The 17,489-nt window shown below is 39.4% G+C and overlaps 1 protein-coding gene across 10 annotated transcripts in view; it reads left to right on the plus strand.

Annotated features, from left to right (window-relative positions):
• The window catches only part of GRIP1 (glutamate receptor interacting protein 1), a 661,409-nt gene that overhangs the window by 319,159 nt on the left and 324,761 nt on the right, over positions 1-17,489 (plus strand). The window contains exon 2 of one of the 10 annotated variants that reach the window (XM_064590931.1): positions 6,378-6,438. The exons of the other annotated variants lie outside the window; for them this stretch is intronic. The gene's annotated coding sequence lies outside the window, so the exon portion shown is untranslated. The remainder of the gene's footprint in view (positions 1-6,377; positions 6,439-17,489) is intronic. 10 annotated transcript variants of the gene reach the window in all.

Here is a 17,489-nt window from a genome sequence, read left to right on the forward strand (position 1 = left end):
TTTGGCTAGAGTACACAGCATGGTAGGCAGGGAAGGCTCAGTGAGAAATAATACTAGAAAGGTAATTCAGGGCCAGATTATAAAAGATCATAAATAATTTACTGAGAAGTTTCCACTAGTTTTAAAGTTCTCCGTTGTTGTCTAAATGTAAGCAAATATGAACTGACTGATTTGCTGGACCAAAATTTATTTTTGAAATAGATGTTACATTTACTACATCAGATCTGAGGCATTATATTTTGATAATGCATTTTTTTAAATTTAAGTTTTTTTTTCAACAAGATTATAACCTTCTTGTAGGTAAGGGCCACATTTATACTTCATATATTTCCCTGTAGTTTCCCAAGACCACTGAGGTACAAAGGTACCTAGTCATTGTTTAATTGATTAGCTTATTGCTTAATAACAGTCTCACAGAAATGACTTTTATTTAAAAAGGTATAAAAAAGCCATGTCACTAGCCTATGGTGCTATATCTAAATAAATCAGGAGTTCGTACTTACTAGCAATTTTATCATTAAATCACATATGTTTTATCATTAAATCACATATGTTAATCACCCATATGTATAAGGCTTTGGACATAATAGTTAGGACAAGTGCTCTAGGCATTTAAGTCTTCAAATGAAAAAAAATGTGTGATTATCCTTGGAAAATCTTTGATTTTTTCAGGAGTACTCTAGTCCTATATCAGAACATGTTTGGTTTAATTTACTATAAATATAAAACTCAATGTCATTTTTGGATGGAACTAGAGGGTATTATGCTAAGCGAAATAAGTCAATCAGAGAAAGACAAGTATCATATGATCTCACTGATATGAGGAACTCTTAATCTCAGGAAACAAACTGAGGGTTGCTGGAGTGGTGGGGGGGTGGGAGGAATGGGGTGGCGGGGTGATGGACACTGGGGAGGGTATGTGCTATGGTGAGTGCTGTGAATTGTGTAAGACTGATGAATCACAGACCTGTACCTCTGAAACAAATAATACATTGTATGTTTAAAAAAAAAAAAAAGATAGTAGGCAGGGAAAAATGGAGGGGGGGAGTCAGAGGGGGAGACGAACCATGAGAGACTATGGACTCTGAGAAACAAACTGAGGGTTTTAGAGGGGGTGAGGTGGGGGGATGGGTTAGCCCGGTGATGGGTATTAAGGAGGGCACATATTGAATGGAGCACTGGGTGTTATACGCAAACAATGAATCATGGAACACTACATCAAAAACTAATGATGTAATGTATGGTGATTAACGTAACATAATAAAAAAAATTAAAAAAAAAACTAATGATGTATGGTGACTAACGTAACATAATATAATATAATAAAATAAAAAAACCTCAATGTCATTTTGTTTCAAACTGAAAAGCATTTCAGGGAGACATGTGAATTTAGTCTCCCTGAAAATAGTAAATCAGGGGAACTCTCAGATGAAGGACTGTGTAGGTGTTTGATAAAAATATTCTGCATTCCAGCCAGTTCCCTTTGTTCATTCTGTGCCATGGTCCTTAGAGTCAAAGTCTCGTTGTCTCTTAAACAGAAGTTTCCAACCATAATAAGTTCTAGTGTCAGACTTTGTTATGGTTTACAATATGGATAAATATTTCCTCTATATTCAAATATTTCCACTAGTATTCATTAGTGAGTGATGTGTTGAAAACGTGAGGTCCTGCCCATGAGAATGATAATCTAGTGTTCTCTCTGTGCACCTGTTGCATTGGTCGCTTGGATTTGTGACATGCTTCTGTTATTGATAGTCACTCATTATGGCTCTGTGCTTTGCTTTTATTTGAACTTGCAGCAGGGTCATTTCAGTCACTTTAGATCTCACCTCCCACCACTGGATGGCGATGTAAACTTTACACTGGTGACACATGTTGTCAGCACTTTTAGATTATATGTGAAACTTAAAAGCAAATTTGCCAAGTCTGTAAGTGAGGTCAGTTTGGTAAGAAATCTAAATCTATTCACTTTAGCTAAACAAACTGTGAATTGTTTCTCATTGGGGTTAATGAAAGCACCACTCTAAATCTACATTCTTATACAATTCAATATTCCTTTGTGGAACATCTGCCAATGAGCCAGGCATGAATACCAAGGATAGCTCCTAACACCTGCTCCTGTGGGCAGAGAAGACCTCAGGGAGGAGGTGACTTCTGAGTCAGGTTAGAATTAAAGTACACTAAACCAAGGACCAGTATGCTCTGTGGGCTCCAGCTCCACTCTGCTGTTACGGAAGATGATCCTGCATATTCCTTTACCTTTGATTTCCGAAGTGTGTGGACTAGGTTGGGGGGTTGGATGGGTGCAGGATGCAGAATATGGAGGGACAGAATAGTTTGCCAGTTTACTTTTTCAGTGCGTATTTCTGCACGTCCATAGATAGTCGCATCTCAACTAGTTCCTTCCTTAGCTTACTCCTCTATGTGCGTTAGTTTTCTTAATCTTTCATTTTCCGGTTCTCCTTTCGGTCTCCGTTACTGAGGGAGCTGATAGAGGCAAAACTGTTCCATGATAGAATGCATAGCGCTGTTGGGGAAAACCATTCCAAATGTTCCTCCTTTAGAGTCAAATAAAGAATTCTGGAGGATTCCACAAGCTGTATCTATAATTCTTTCTCAATTTCTCACCTAGATAGTATTTCTATTTTAACTTGAAAGCTTTTTTTTTAATTAATGCTATCCCCCCAAAAGCAGACTACTGTAAGAAATATCTGAAGATGAAAGAGAATAAAGTTATAGCAACCTTAGAATATTTTAGTCTCTATTGGTTTAAATCAATCTTCCAATTACTTTAGATGAATTAAAAGTTCATTGCCTATGCTCTTTTAATGATCACATGTAAAGAATTTATTTTAAATTCTCTTTGATATCTGTAGTTAGGTGACTTAACCCCTATATTTCACAAGTCTTTTGCTTATTCTGTGAACCTCTATTGCTGTTAGTATGTCTCATTTAAGACTGATTTTAGGATTGTATTCCCTTTGCCATCTGTAGTTATCTGGGCATCGGATATGATTTAACAGACTTATTTAAATTGTTATTCAGAAGCAGCTATCCATCCTTAGAGTTGTACAGGGCATGTCAGACTTAGGTTGACCCAATTGAGTTTGGGTTGACTGGACAATAAGCCAGCTAGGACAGAGAGGGGAGGGGCTGCCTTCTTCTCCCAGGGGTGAGGTTATACCTAAGCTCACTTTTCTGCAGGACCTGTGCCTTCCTCCCCTTGATGAGTGGACTGTAGCATCCAGACACTTGGCTTTCTCGGACTGTTCATATAAAGAGCTGACACCCTAGCTTATGGCTGCCCGGCTCTGATGGGGCCGCTTCCCATTCTTGCCTTACAACATGGAGACACACGGCCGAGTGGGATTTCTCCACTGGCACTCAGACTCGAACGGTGCCAACAGCAGCACCCTGCCCCATAGTAAAGAATTTAATCTTAGCTAGTCTGCTTGGCCTATCATCGCCATCATTTCCATAACTTAGATGAGCATAGTTTAATTTACTGTAACAGTATTTGGCCCCTAAGTGGATTCTAATAATTTATTGTTCTGCTAGCAGTAGTCTGCAGCGGGCAGGAACAATACATGCCTGGAAGCCTTCCCAGCTCAAGAATAAGTCTTTCCCGTAGACTACCAATTAGAAATCCAATTGGATTAACAAATACCCTTAAAATGTCAATACTTGCTGAGGATGTTAATCCAATCAGCCTTTTACACCTTAGTGAGATATTGCGTTAAGGAGATAATTGTAGTCTTCTTCCTTTAATACCTAATTAAGCTCAGCCACAGTGGTGTAGGCATATAGGTAATGTAGGTATTCTGAGGCATTCCAGGGAAACGGCGGACAGACCCGCAGGATTTCAAGTTGAGAGAGCCACAAGAGGGTGCTGAGGACCGGAGGTGGAGAAGGGCATGTTTCTACTGCGTGCCTTAGCAGTAGCTTCTCTGCCCTCTTTGTAGCATGGACAGTTTCCCCAGTTCTGTAGAACAATGCTTCTCAAACGTCAATGTACACCTGATTCATATAGGGATCTGAATAAACTCCAGAATCTGACTCTACAGATCTGGGGTGCAGCCCAAGATTCCGCATCCCTTACCAAGCTTCCAGGTGATGCTGAGGCTGCTGGTCCGAGAACCACCTTTTGAGTGGCAAGGCTACAAAATACCCAGTGTATCCATCAAAGTGATGGAAATAAGTGACTTTGGGGATGTTTGTCCATTTCTAAATTTTCTTCTAGCTCTTTTTACAGAGTTCCCTTTCTCTTCCAAGCTCTAACTCTCAACAGCATTATTTATTTTTCAAGCAAGAAGATTGCTGATATTTCCATCCCTTTTATCTTTGTTGTAAATTTGGGACACACGACGGCCAGCAAATCCTGCCAGGGTGGGATTTGTCTTTTCTTCTGGCTGGACTGGTCCTTTGTATGATGGTTATTTTGTGAGATAGTCTAAGCTCATACATTTGAGAACTCACTTCAAGTGAATAAATGTACCCTTCTTCAGTTTTAAGTGTTCGGTTTACTCTCTAGTGGCAAAGTACGCCCTGTCTCTGGGTGTGGTTGGCTCATGGAGCCCAGTATCACGGTGGCCCAGCACTGCTGCTTTGGTCACTTCTCCCCACCCTGTGGTCATTGACCATCTGTCCTCTCAGGCTTCTGGGACGCCTCTGTGTCCTGCTCCTCACTGGCCCTTTCCAGTGCACCTTATTATCTTTACCTCCTTCCTTTGCTGTTTTCAACCTTCCTGACACTTTGAAATGTCCCCGCACCGCCACATGGCAAGTCTTACTCCTTTTTTTTTTTTTTGCTTGTTTACTGTTTTTTTTTAAATTTTATTTTATTATGTTATGTTAGTCACCATACAGTACCTCATTAGTGTTTGATGTAGTGTTCCATGATTCATTGTTTGCGCATAACACCCAGTGCTCCATGCAATCCGTGCCCTCCTTGATACCCTGTACCTCTGAAACAAATAATACATTATATGTTAAAAAAAAAAAAGCCTTACTCCTTTTTAAGATACGTTCGAAGGTTACTTCCACTTTCTCTGTGAGGTAAGTCCTTTCTCTCTGCTCCGTAAGGACTTTGCATAATTGCATGACCACACTTACCATCTATCACAATGCTTTATTTATGTGTTTGTCGCAACATTGGAATGTGAGCTTCTTATGAAGAAAAATATCGGCTCGTTCATTTTTATTTCTGTAATTCCTAGTGAAATATCTGGGACCTAACTGGGTACAAAATAAATGTCGAATGAATGCATTTATTGATCAGCCTGTTTTTCCTTCTCCTTCACTCTGTATGATTCCTAACTGATCGTTTACCCCCATATAACTTGCCTTTCCTCAGCTTTGATTTATCTACAGTCTTGGCCAAACCAACGAGGTCTTTCTGCTCTCTATATAAATCATCTGGAAGTCATGTGTATATTTTCTGCTGGGTTTTACTGACTATTCCTGAATGCTGATTGTATAACACCACAATCCTTCTTACAGACTAGCTTATATATGTCTGGTCAGATTTCCTGTAGAGGTAATTTGGTAGCTTGGCCACCTGGGAGCAATAGAAGCTTTTGATGTTCCTCACTATCTAGGAACCTCATGTGATGGAGTGATGCTTTCAGATACAGCTGTCAGGCGGTGCATGAAATGCTTTGACCCTGACATTCACGTGGTCCCTGCAATGCAGTGCTTCCTACTTTTGCCTTTTATAGGACCAAAACGACTTTGTTAGAACTGGAAGCCCAATTCATTAATCTCCTGCTGGTGATATATAGCCATACAGTACATGAATTTAGTAATTGTCAGCAGCACTAATAGAACTGTTTATAACCTAATTGGGTAGGATTTCTACGTATGAAACTAAATGATGATGGATGTGTTACTCAAGGACTTACCGTATAGTATCAGTGTCTGGGCGGTTCTGAGTTGTCTACACAGAAGGAGGTGCTGAGGCAAAAACAGGAGATGCATGGGGTCGGGGGGGACAGGCCTCCCCCGGGAGGGGAAGGGGCTGCGAGGAGGAGTCAGCATGGAGGTCTGCAATGAATTTAGCAATCCAGGACAGACTGATTCACAATCAGGGACTTTCAGTCAGACCAGTCTTAGAGGTCAGAATATGCAGTAGGACTCCAAATCAGGAAGACAAATAAGACCGCAAGAATCTGCAGAGTAGTCTAGGATCATGAGAACCAGAAATTCAACAAAGCAATTCTGTCTGGGGCCCCATGTTCTTTATTATCTTTCCGGCACCAATCCCCAAGAAGGGGGAAGCTGTATATTGCAGAAAGAATTAAATGACTGGAGAAGGAGTGAAGAGGAAGGGAAGGGCTAGTCTTATTATAGGAATGGAATTTTTTTTTTTTTTTTTTCAGAAATAGAGGACCATCTTGATAAATGCATGGGTGAGAAATGAAGGGGAAAGAGGGACATGAGGTAAGGATGGAACTAAGCAGTGTTTAGTTTATTTCATTTTTAATGTGTTTTTATGCATTTGTTCATACATTACAATGCTGCTTACTTTGGTAACTTTCCACTGCCACGCCTGGAACAACAGGAGCTAGGTGGGTCTCTAGGGAGCATGCATATGAAATGAAGATAATATTTTAATTATGACATAGAAAGCAACAGAAAAGCACTAAAGGCACCTGAGAAAGAACTAGCTATTATCATAGTTAAGGGCAAGAAAGTCTACACAGCTATAGTGTCTATATTTTTTTCCTGGAAGGTAAAGAAACTCCTGGTAATGAGAATTTGCCCCCTTCCACTTAAACATGTAAGGGAGAAGAGGCCCTCCACAGTGATTCAGTCTTTCCATACCCATGGCTCTTGTGGTAATCCACTAGGAACTGATGATTTTGAATAGAAGATAGATTGATTTGTTAACATACTAATTTTACTACCATTTACTTTGTCTCGTTTTATCACAGAGTGTTAACTTTCTTTCCCCTCCTTGTTATCCCGTGCTTTGGGGTGGGGGAGCTTGCACAACATCCTCGACACTGGGACAGGATCCTTCTAAGTCCTGGTAAAGGTCAAGTGCCTGATTTACATAAAATAAAAAGTGTATATTATGAGTATAATATACATATTATATCCATAGAGGGTCCCTGGCTCCTGATCCACAGATCTAGTTGTATCAGTCACACCTTGGCTTTTGGTAGGGTTCTTCCTCATGACTTCTACTCTGAGCCCTACTCTGATAAAGGTTTTTTTTTTGTCTTTTTTGGGGGGGGGGTCACTCCACCAGCTCAGATAATAGCAGGACCCCTGTTGCTACTAGGTTTTCACCCTTTCACTTTTGGGGAAGTTGACACTAAGCCAGTGGTTCTCAACATTTTTCCTGCCCCAACATATTTGGGGACAGAAATATACGTAGTAGTAACCTGCAGCTGTGGCCATTGCCCAGAACTATTTGTGACAGATAATTAACGAGTACCTGCTGTGCGCCAGGCACACACTGAGCCCAGGGTGCATGTTAGGTGGATAAATGCAGTCCCTGCGATCTGGCTTCAGACCAGTTCTCTTTCTCATTCCTCTTTTTCATATAGTGTGTTTTCAAGGGCTGCTTGTTTGCCTGGAGAAGTAGACATCTCTTATTGGCCTATTTATTTGCAAAGTCTAATCGGGGAAGGCTGCTAATACAGTGGTATGTTGAAAACCTTCTTTGTCACCTAGACATTAACTGTTCTGTTCACAGAAAGGTGTATACTGCTCTTTTCTCCATCTGAATTTAATTCTTAAGTTGACTGTTTTACCGCCTACTTCTGCCAGTCCTTAACCGCCCTGAATTAACTATTGTTTTTAATTGTCAAAATATAGATGATAAACTGGGCTGACATTTCTCTTCTTATTTTTTATCCCCTTGTCATGTTGCCCTTGCCCTTTTTGTCCCTCGGCTTGCAGTCTCCTCCTGTTATCATTCGGGGGAAGACAGCAAGTTTTTTTCTAGTGTTACTGTTTTCCATTTCCCATGCCATCTTGCACTCAGAATGTAATGTTTTTGTATTTTTTCTGGGTCAGATGTGTATCACGTGAAACACCAGACATGACCACAGATCTGTTTTATCCAAATAGTATAAATCTGTTTAGCACCTCGTTTGCAGTTAACCTTTCTTCACTATGATCTCGGAAATGCTATAGTTGTTTTTTCTTGACTTTCTAATTATCTTCCCATAATAATAGATTCTCCTTGCAGAGGAGTTGGTGGTTTGGTCAGGACCCCCTCTGGGCGCATAGCTCCTTTAGGCAACTTCATACCAGCACCTTGATGATTATAAGCAAAAGTGTCTATCTGGTGTCCGTTTTTTACTCGGACTCTGCTCTCTGTTTCTGTTGTTCTGTCACACACACACACACACACACACACACACCCTGACACGCTGCAGGTTTTCCTTGAAAACTATTTCCTTTTTTTTTTAAGATTTTATTTATTTATTTGAGAGAGAGTGAGCGAGAGAGAAGGAGCAGGGGGAGGGGCAGAGGGAGAGAGAGAGAGAGAGAAGCAGAGCAGGGAGCCCGACGTGGGGCTCGATCCCAGGACCTGAGCCTAAGTCAGATACTTAACCAACTGGCCATGCAGGTGCCTCACAGAAACTATTTCATTAGCAGTTCATTTGTAACAAACATCCCAACTTCTTTGAAAGAAAAGATGACTTGAGGAGGCTTCCAGAATAAAAAAATGCAAATGGACACAGTTAATATCAGAAAGAAAAGTCACTCCTCTCATAGAAAGAAACTCTTTCTGGAGTTTTCAGTAGTAAACCTGTAAAAAACTGGCAGCCCCTATAAATCAAAGGCAAGATATCTGAAAATAAAATAATACAAGAGCAGGGAAATAACCTAGGTACTGTATAAAACAGAGGGAAAAGGGTACTAGTGCTATATAATTTCTTCTGTATTGTGCTCTGTTGACAGAACATTGTTTTTTCTAGTGTGGGTTTAGTAAAGAATTGATAGAGAGGATGGGAAGCAATAAAAGGGAAAAGTGCCAGGAGAGAAAAGGATGAGGCAGCAGGTAGCTATTCCCTGAAGATAGGAAGCTTTGATGTTTTAGAAACTGGAAGAATATTCAGCTTTGTGATAGTCCAACTCTTTGCTGTCCAATACCATAGGCACTAGCCACATGGGGCTATAAGAGTACCTGAAATGTGGTTAGTCCAAATTGAGATGTGCTGTAAGTGAAAAATACATACCAGATTCCAAGTCTTAGCATATATATATATATATGAAAAATATATGTTAGATATATTATATGATATATATAATTTTAATAATCTCTAATAAGATACAAAGTATCTCATCAATAACTTTTAAACTGATTACATGTTGGAATGATAACTTTTTGATACTGGATAAAATGTTACTGAAATTAATTTCACTCACTTTTTTGATACTGGATAAAATGTTACTGAAATTAATTTCACTCACTTTTAAATTTTTATAAATATGACTACAGAATATTTAAAATTACATATGTAGCTCACATTTCTATTGGACAGGGTGGTCTAGCCTTGTACTATGTTAGTATGACTGTCTTGTATCTTTGGTATTTTAACCATGGTTAACTTTCTTGTGTGATTGATTTTACTTTCTCCTCACATTTTCCTGTGAATGTGTTAAGATTTTTTAGGCAGTTGTTTTATTTGTTTTGCAAATTTTATTTTTTAAGATAGGAAGTAGGTATGAATAAAGAAAATGAAAACACAGAGAACTATTTTTATGGACAGACTCTGGAGACATCCCTGTGAAATAAAGCATTTTTAAGTACTTCTTAAATAAAAAGTCTTGTCAAATTTTCATTATTGATAGATACACTACACAAAAAAATCTAAGAGAATAAATTGATTCAGAATAATCCTCTTTTATTCCTAGTAGAAGAATAGATTTTGCATCTTCTTTAAAAAAGAGAACCATGAACCATTTAACAAAAGAGGGGAGGCTGTCTTTCTGAGCATCATTCTTCATCACCAAACCTTTTTCTTAACAGATTTGAGAAGCCTTGGTCAAATTTAGACTTTTTTTTTTTTTAAGATTTTATTTATTTATTTGACAGAGAGAGACACAGTGAGAGAGGGAAAACAAGCAGGGGGGAGAGGGAGAGGGAGAAGCAGGCTTCCTGCCAAGCAGGAAGCCCGATGCGGGGCTCGATCCCAGGACCCTGGGATCATGACCTGAGCCGAAGGCAGACGCTTAACGACTGAGCCACCCAGGCGCCCCTCAAATTTGGACTTTTTACAAAACAAATTTCTTTACATTTCTAGCTTTGAAATTTAAATTTAGATACATTTAAAACGTGTGTGTCCATATCTGTGTCTTTAGTGCATATGGCTAAGAGAATATATGAGTCCTTCCACCAGCTTGGGAATGATGGCTCTGGCTGGCTCCTGAGTTCGTCATGTCCTAGTTCTTGATCTCAGGCAAGTTAGTTCATCTCTCCAAGCTTAATTTTTCTCATGTAACATCAAGATAATTGTAATAGCTAGTCATTGTATTGTTGTGAGAATTAAATGAGATAATTATCCAAAGCATTTAGCACAATGTCTGGCACATTAGTGTTCAATAAATTTTAATGGGTCTTATAGGTATAACTTTGATTGTGAGAATAGAGTCCTCATTTACCTCCCCATATTTTGACCCTACATTCTTCTAATGGGATGAATCAACAGAAGGCTAAGTGCTTTTTCCAACATCTTTAATGAGTTAAAAGCACTCTTGGCATTAGAACTCAAGTTTCAACCCTTCTATGTTCTGGGCCAGGAGCCAGAAATTTTTGCTGGCCACAGTTCAGGTGCTGGGTGACTACAGTCCTGACATACCTTTGTTGAAGTCAGGAACTTTACATGGATCCTGACACGGTCATTTGTATCCCTTATGTTTCACAGGCACCAGCAGGGCTAGGGATGACCCAGTTAAACTCAGATGACAAAAGCAAAGTGAGAAAAAATGGCCTGGGATTAGGTCTTTCCTGTTTTAGGGTGGTGGTGGGGATAGGAAGGTCAAGCAGAACATGCATCAGAGATTATGGCAACAAACATACTCATCACTGGGGTCCAACATGAGTGACACTGTAACAAGAACATCTGACTGCCAGACCATGCCCAGCCACCGGTTCTCTTGACATGGCAATATTTGAGGAGCTACTCAGTTCACATCCTGGGTATCTGTTAGAAGAGCCTAGATAACATGCCAGGACTCAGGACTGCAGAGGAGAGCTGGAAAGCACAGGATCTCAGTCCTAGAAATACTGGGCTTTCTACTCGGATGGAGGCTCAGGAAAGAATCAGTCACAAGAATTCATGTGTGAAGAAGATGGGGCTCCAATAACAGGTGGAGGCTAGTTTCTGAGGACTGAGACTCAGACTTGTAGTAAGATTGGCTTGATGCTGGTTTTTTCTTAAAGAAAAAAATCAATCCAATATTGTTCCATAAATCTCTCTTGCCTCAGTTCTAGAACGGGATGGGGCTGGGTTTATAGACCAGAAGTGGAAATTAGTGACTATTCAATGACTCCTGACCCAGGAAGAGAACCCGTACAGAGAAGTAGGCAAGTTATGATAATCCCAACAATCAGTTTGACAAATATGGGTACCACCCAGACTGTGCAAAATCTCAGTAATACCCTTAACTGGTATATGGGACTTGGCACCTATGATTCCTTTAGAAGATCAAGTCTCTTCTTGTGAGATACCTCAGTAGCTAGGTAAATTAGTGGTAGAGTCAGACTACTGGCTCCACCATTCACTGTTTCTTGGTGCAAATTACTTTGCCTTTCTGAGTCTCAGTATGTACAATGGAGATAAATTACATGACCCAGCTCCTAGGATTTCTGTGAGGTTTAAATCAGATAATCAACCTAGAATACCTGAGATATTTCTAAGTACTCAATAGATGTTAATAATAATTATTATTATCTACTTACTAATCTTAGTTTTCCTTTTGGCGAGTGTTACAAGTAGACGATGTGTTTCTTTGATGACTTCAATATCATGAGTCTTTTAGCCCAGAAATTTATCGAGAAGACCCAACCAAATTGTAGAGCCAGTGTTTGTAGTCACGAGGACATATACTGACTTACTAATCATGTCCATCTGTGAACAGATATCTAAGGCTCTTTTGGTCAAGGACCAAAGTTCCTGAGGAACTTCTGAACGAAATAAAGGAGAGAAGAACACTGAAGGAGTAAAGAAGAAATTGGGCAGGATGGGTTTCTAGCAGGAGTGGAGAAGGCAACGTGAGAGAGAAAGCTTCCATCTTGACAATTTAACATCTTCATATTATTGTAATAGGAGAAACATAAAAGGCATTTATTAGTCATCTTTATTCCCATAATTAATATAACTTACTATTCCCATTTCCATTCATTCCCACTACTAGCACCCATTATGTCTCCCCTGGACTTACCACCATAGCCTCCTAGTGGTCTCCCTATGTCCTATCTTCCTAATTCTGATCCATCTTCTTCATGTCATAGGAATGATCTTTCTCAAAATATACAATGGACCTTTCCTTTCATTCCTGCTCAAAACCCACCAATAGCTTCACATTGCTCTTAGAATAAAAAAAAAAAATTGTATCTTGAACTTACAAGGCTCTCATGTTCTAACCCCTGCCTGCCTCACCAGTTCTTCTCTTGCTCTGCTCCCTCTCATTCTGTCTCTCTGCTTCTTTCTAGTGCTCAAACACGTGTACTTGTCTCTGCCATGAGACTTTGCAGTCAAGGAGCCCTGTGCACCAGAGATGGATTTCCCCGAAAACCCTTCCCTTCTCCTTCCTGAAGCTGGTCAGCTCCCATTTTTGGTGCTGTTTTTGCAGTCTGCCCTTCTCTTTTGTAATACACCATCGCAACTTTATGAAATAATCACCTGTTTGTTGTCTGCCTTCTTAACTAGCATTTAAACATCATGAGGACATAAAATCAGTCTGCCTTGTTCTTTGTGGTGTCCTGAATGCCTAACATGGCACCTGACACGTGGTGGATGATGATTAAATATTTGTGAAAGGATGGACAAAAGAGTAAAGAAATAGGTCCAAGACAGAACAAAGAGATATGGCACTATTGTTGGCTTTTAAAAATAATCTCAAAAGGGATACTAGGTTGAAGGGAGTGGAAGAGGGATATAGAAATTATGCTGGAAAGACTAGAGAGATAAGGTGTAATGAGGTGATTTTATGAGGTGAGAGTTGTAAAAGAAATAGGCAGTATCCTGGGAATTGCTAGAGGTGAAATAGAGGACAATTTGCAGAACCTAGGGAAAAAAAAAGCAGTCAGTCACAGTGAACTGCAACCTAAGCAGGCGAGCACCTTGTGCAGCTTAGGGTAATGACTTAGTAACCTTCTGATACCAAAGGGAAGGAACCTGACTATTGTTTAGCTCTGTGCTTTATTTAACTGATGGAGATGCACGCATAAGCATGGTCAACTTTTCAAAGATTAGTCTTCCTTGCTGCTTTGCAGCTATACCTGAAAATTCCTGAAGAATGGTTGGCACTTGGCAAGGCTCCACAAATGCTAGGATGTAAGTGTTTTAACAACAACAACAAAAAGACTGTGCAAAGCAACCAAATGCCAAAGCGAGCAATGATGTGTATTCAATGTGAAGACTTCTTTCCCCGAAAATGCCATAGTGAATCTCATCTAATTTCAGTGCAACTTTATGACCCAAGTACATCTCCCTAACAAACCTCTTTCCCAGATCTCTCTACATTTTTCATATAGCTTCCCCCCCACCACCCAAGGATTTTTAGCAGCAGATAAGTATCAATTCAAATGCTTAGAATATACATTCATCTTCTCTGTCCTTTCCCTGGATTCCGCTTCATGTGTCTGTCTCAAGATTCCTCTTCTCATTTAACCATGTCATATCCTAAGTGCCATCTTTGCTTACTGGTAAGCAAGGAGTGGAGGGGGAAGCCTGTACTTCCTATTTCATGCTGAAGCATAGTCCCCGGAGGATGGATTCATGCTGAAATTGATAAGAAACAGGATTATGAAAAGATTTGTCTTAGTAATGGCAGCTTTTGTATCTGGAGTCCCACCACTTAGGATCGATGGCCGCTCTCTTTCTACTGCCTTCCTTACTTGGCCTGTTTTCTTAGACAGCTTCTTGATGGTTTCCTTCTCCTGACACCTTCCTTACGCCCTTCCTGCCACCTTTGTTCTTAGGTTTTCTCCACTCTGTCACCTCTGTTCCTTTTTTTTTTTTTCTTTTTCTCCTGCTGCCACTTAAACTTTTTATCTTTCTACCAAGTTTGATCAGACTTTCCCTTTTGTCATAAAGGAGTCGTAAACTGACTCCAGGTACTATGGAGCGAGTCAGAAATTCATGTCTGGACTCTGGGCTTGTGCGCTGGGTGACTGGAGGTTTTTATTATTGCCTCCGTGGTCTCTTTTGGGGACTTTGTTTCCATAGCTTTTCTTTACTTCAGAGTTTGGTCTCCTTCCCAGTCTTTTCACTGTGCCTTGGAAAATGCCTATTATCAGTTCATCATTACCAACATAAGGTTTTAATTTCTGTGTATCTTAAAACCTGCTTATCCTTCTTTCGTAAAGCCACAGAAGTCCGTTATTGTAAAGCTGACTACTCAATAGATTTGCACACCACCCAGGGCAAGTCGTGCTCCTTTAAATAGTCCCAAGAAGAACGCAGGAGGCTCTGCCTCTTCCGGCCCATCACGCTTCTTTCCATCAGTTTCCACATCTGTGAAATGGGAGTGATAAAGGTACGTACCTCGTAGGATTGCCATTAGTGTTAAATGAGATCATACATGCTAAAATGTTATCAACAGGCCTGTCCACAGTTAATGCTCAATAAGTGTTAGTTATTATGTTAATTATATGTGTTATTATAACTGAAGCTTGACGTCACGTGCAGCCTTTATACACTATCAATCTTATAAAGAGATTTTACTCTTCTTTAAGCCTCACTTCTTTCAATGATACTTCTTTCTCATAAGGAATCTTCTAATGCCTTTTTGCTCTGTTTTTACAGCTTGCTTTCCACTAGTCACAAACGTAGGTGTTTATTCTCATCCGTCATTGGAGAGTTCCGTATCTGAAGTAAAATCTTATTCTCACAGTCATCTGAGTTGATCTCTTTAAATCTCTTGCTTATTTTGTTCCTTGCAGATCATTCCATCTATGTGCCAAGAAAATTAACACTTCTATATCATGACTCTGGTTTCCCTCTTTAAAGTACAGTTCAGAGAGTTGATTTTAATTTTTAAACACTAATCATTTTGAGCCTTTGTTACCGTAGAAACCACCGTTCTCATCCTGAAACATGACAGCATTGATCACCCCTGACAGTTCACAGACCTGAATTTCAGACAATCAAAGGCAAAGTAATTTGGAGGTCTGTTCTTTTAGAATTTTCTCTTCCACCATTTCCAGGGAGCACAGCCCTGGCTCTCTTCCAATTTGTCAGAAGCAAGAAAAGGCATGTAGGTGGAGAGCTGAATGCTACCTTTCAGGCCAAGGTATCAGTCCCAAACACATTTTTATTATTCTCTGGAAAATAAGGTTGTAAAAAAGTAATTGCTGACACCACCTAAATGATAGCACTTTAAGTATGCTGCTGTAATTAAAATGGGAATTTTATTATACTAGACCTCTGAGAGCCTAGCATATATACCGTTCAGATCTCCGGATTTGCAAAGCAAGCAACTTTGATTCATGCTGTTTTTGCTGTGTGGGCCACACGCTTCCTTTGTGCCTCACCTCGTTGCAGCTTACGGAGAAAACCACCTCTCTCCTGGTGAACAGCAATAAGCATCTGTGTTTAGAATGATGCCCTGCAGGGATGCTGCCATGACTTTCAACGTACTCAACTCAGAAATGTCATAAAAGGAACTACTCTTTCTCCTTTGATTTCTCCTGGAATAAAATGTATACATACCATGCAGTGAGGCTAAAAATCCTACAAGGCATTGGTTGAAATTTGAAAAGGGCTCTCCTCTTTTCAGAGGGATGTCATATCCATTTTATTCCTATTACCTGATAGATTAGTTAGAAATCGTATACAGGTGCTAGAGAGTGGCTTAAAAAAAAAAAATTAGTTGATTCTTTTTCTCCTGGATGAGAATTTTTAGAGGTTGGCCGTCCACAAAGAAGGACACCACAGCTGCCAGATCTTCGTTCATCTCACTGAAGTCCCAGGGCAGACGAAGGAGAAGGGAAAGGGTCACATCCCTCTTTTTTAAGGTGTCAGTCTTCTTAAGGAGTTTCCCCCAGAAGTCCCATCCAAAAACTTCCACCCACATCTTACTAACCAGAATGTAATCACTTGGAAAATACATAGTTTATCAGCTGAATATACTGCCATCTCTCCCAAAAAAAGCAGTGTTCCATATTAAAGGGAAAGGAGAGAAGGATGATTGGTTTGGCAATGAGCAGTCTTTGCTGCAACTGGCAATGTATAAAAACAAACATATACAGCAGATTCCCCTCTTCCCATGTTGAGTTGTTTATCCACAGAAAATATTTATTTATTCAGCATATAAATACTCAGGAATACTTTTCTGCTGATAGAAAAATTACTCTTTATCACAATAAAATTTAATATCAGCACAGTCCTTAGTGACTTTTCTGAATCATCAAAATTCTATTTTTTAAGTATCACTTCATGTTACTGTAGCATTTTGAGTTATTTGGTAGTGGGCCATTTGGATATGACACTTCGGGTCCCAGATAAAAAGAATGCTTAATTCTCATCCATAGTACATTTCTCAACCCTTTGAATTAAAGCAAGGCTCTTATGAACCTAACATCCAGTACATATTTTTAAAATGTTAAAAGTCGGGTCCTCAACACATTTCATGCCCTAATATGAATAGGCCCCACCTCTATTACTAGCCCACCATGGTCCATTTGATGTACTCTGACAAGTAATTCTCTCAAGATGTGTTTTTTTTTTTTTTAAATCATGGTGAAAAAGCAGAAAATATAAACAGAACATAGAATTCACCATGTTAACCATTTTTAAATGTACAGTTCATTGTCATTAAGTACATTGACATTGTGGAACTCCCCATTGTGTTTTTATTTCTTTATTATGATCTAATTATTTTCTTATCTACCACAGCATCTGGCACAAAGTAGTACTCTGTCACTGTTTGTTCATGCAGATGAATTTTTAAGTAGTCTTGTCTTCACCATATTTATTTGGAATTCCAGTGATTCAATAAGGCAAGTACTTTGTAAATGGACATATACGGGTCTAATTGGACAATATACTACTTAACAGCGACCTTTTTATCCAAAACACTGCACAAGTGATTTTATGCAGGATAGTACTGTCATCCCACAGTCCCTAAAACTAAGTGTAAGGCATGTAAAATTCCAAATGGCTAAGGTAATTTTTATGACATGAGTATTTAAAGTCTCTGAGTCCAGTGTGTTACAATACTCGCTTAATGATAATCCAAAAATGTTTCTCATTCTTAATCTTTTTAATGACAGTTATAATAAAGATCTCTTTTGTCTTTAT

Source organism: Mirounga angustirostris, unplaced genomic scaffold (assembly GCF_029215605.1).
Source record: "Mirounga angustirostris isolate CCGP_5_RB_7025 unplaced genomic scaffold, mMirAng1.0.hap1 SCAF_5, whole genome shotgun sequence".
Classification (NCBI taxonomy): Eukaryota; Metazoa; Chordata; class Mammalia; order Carnivora; family Phocidae; genus Mirounga; species Mirounga angustirostris.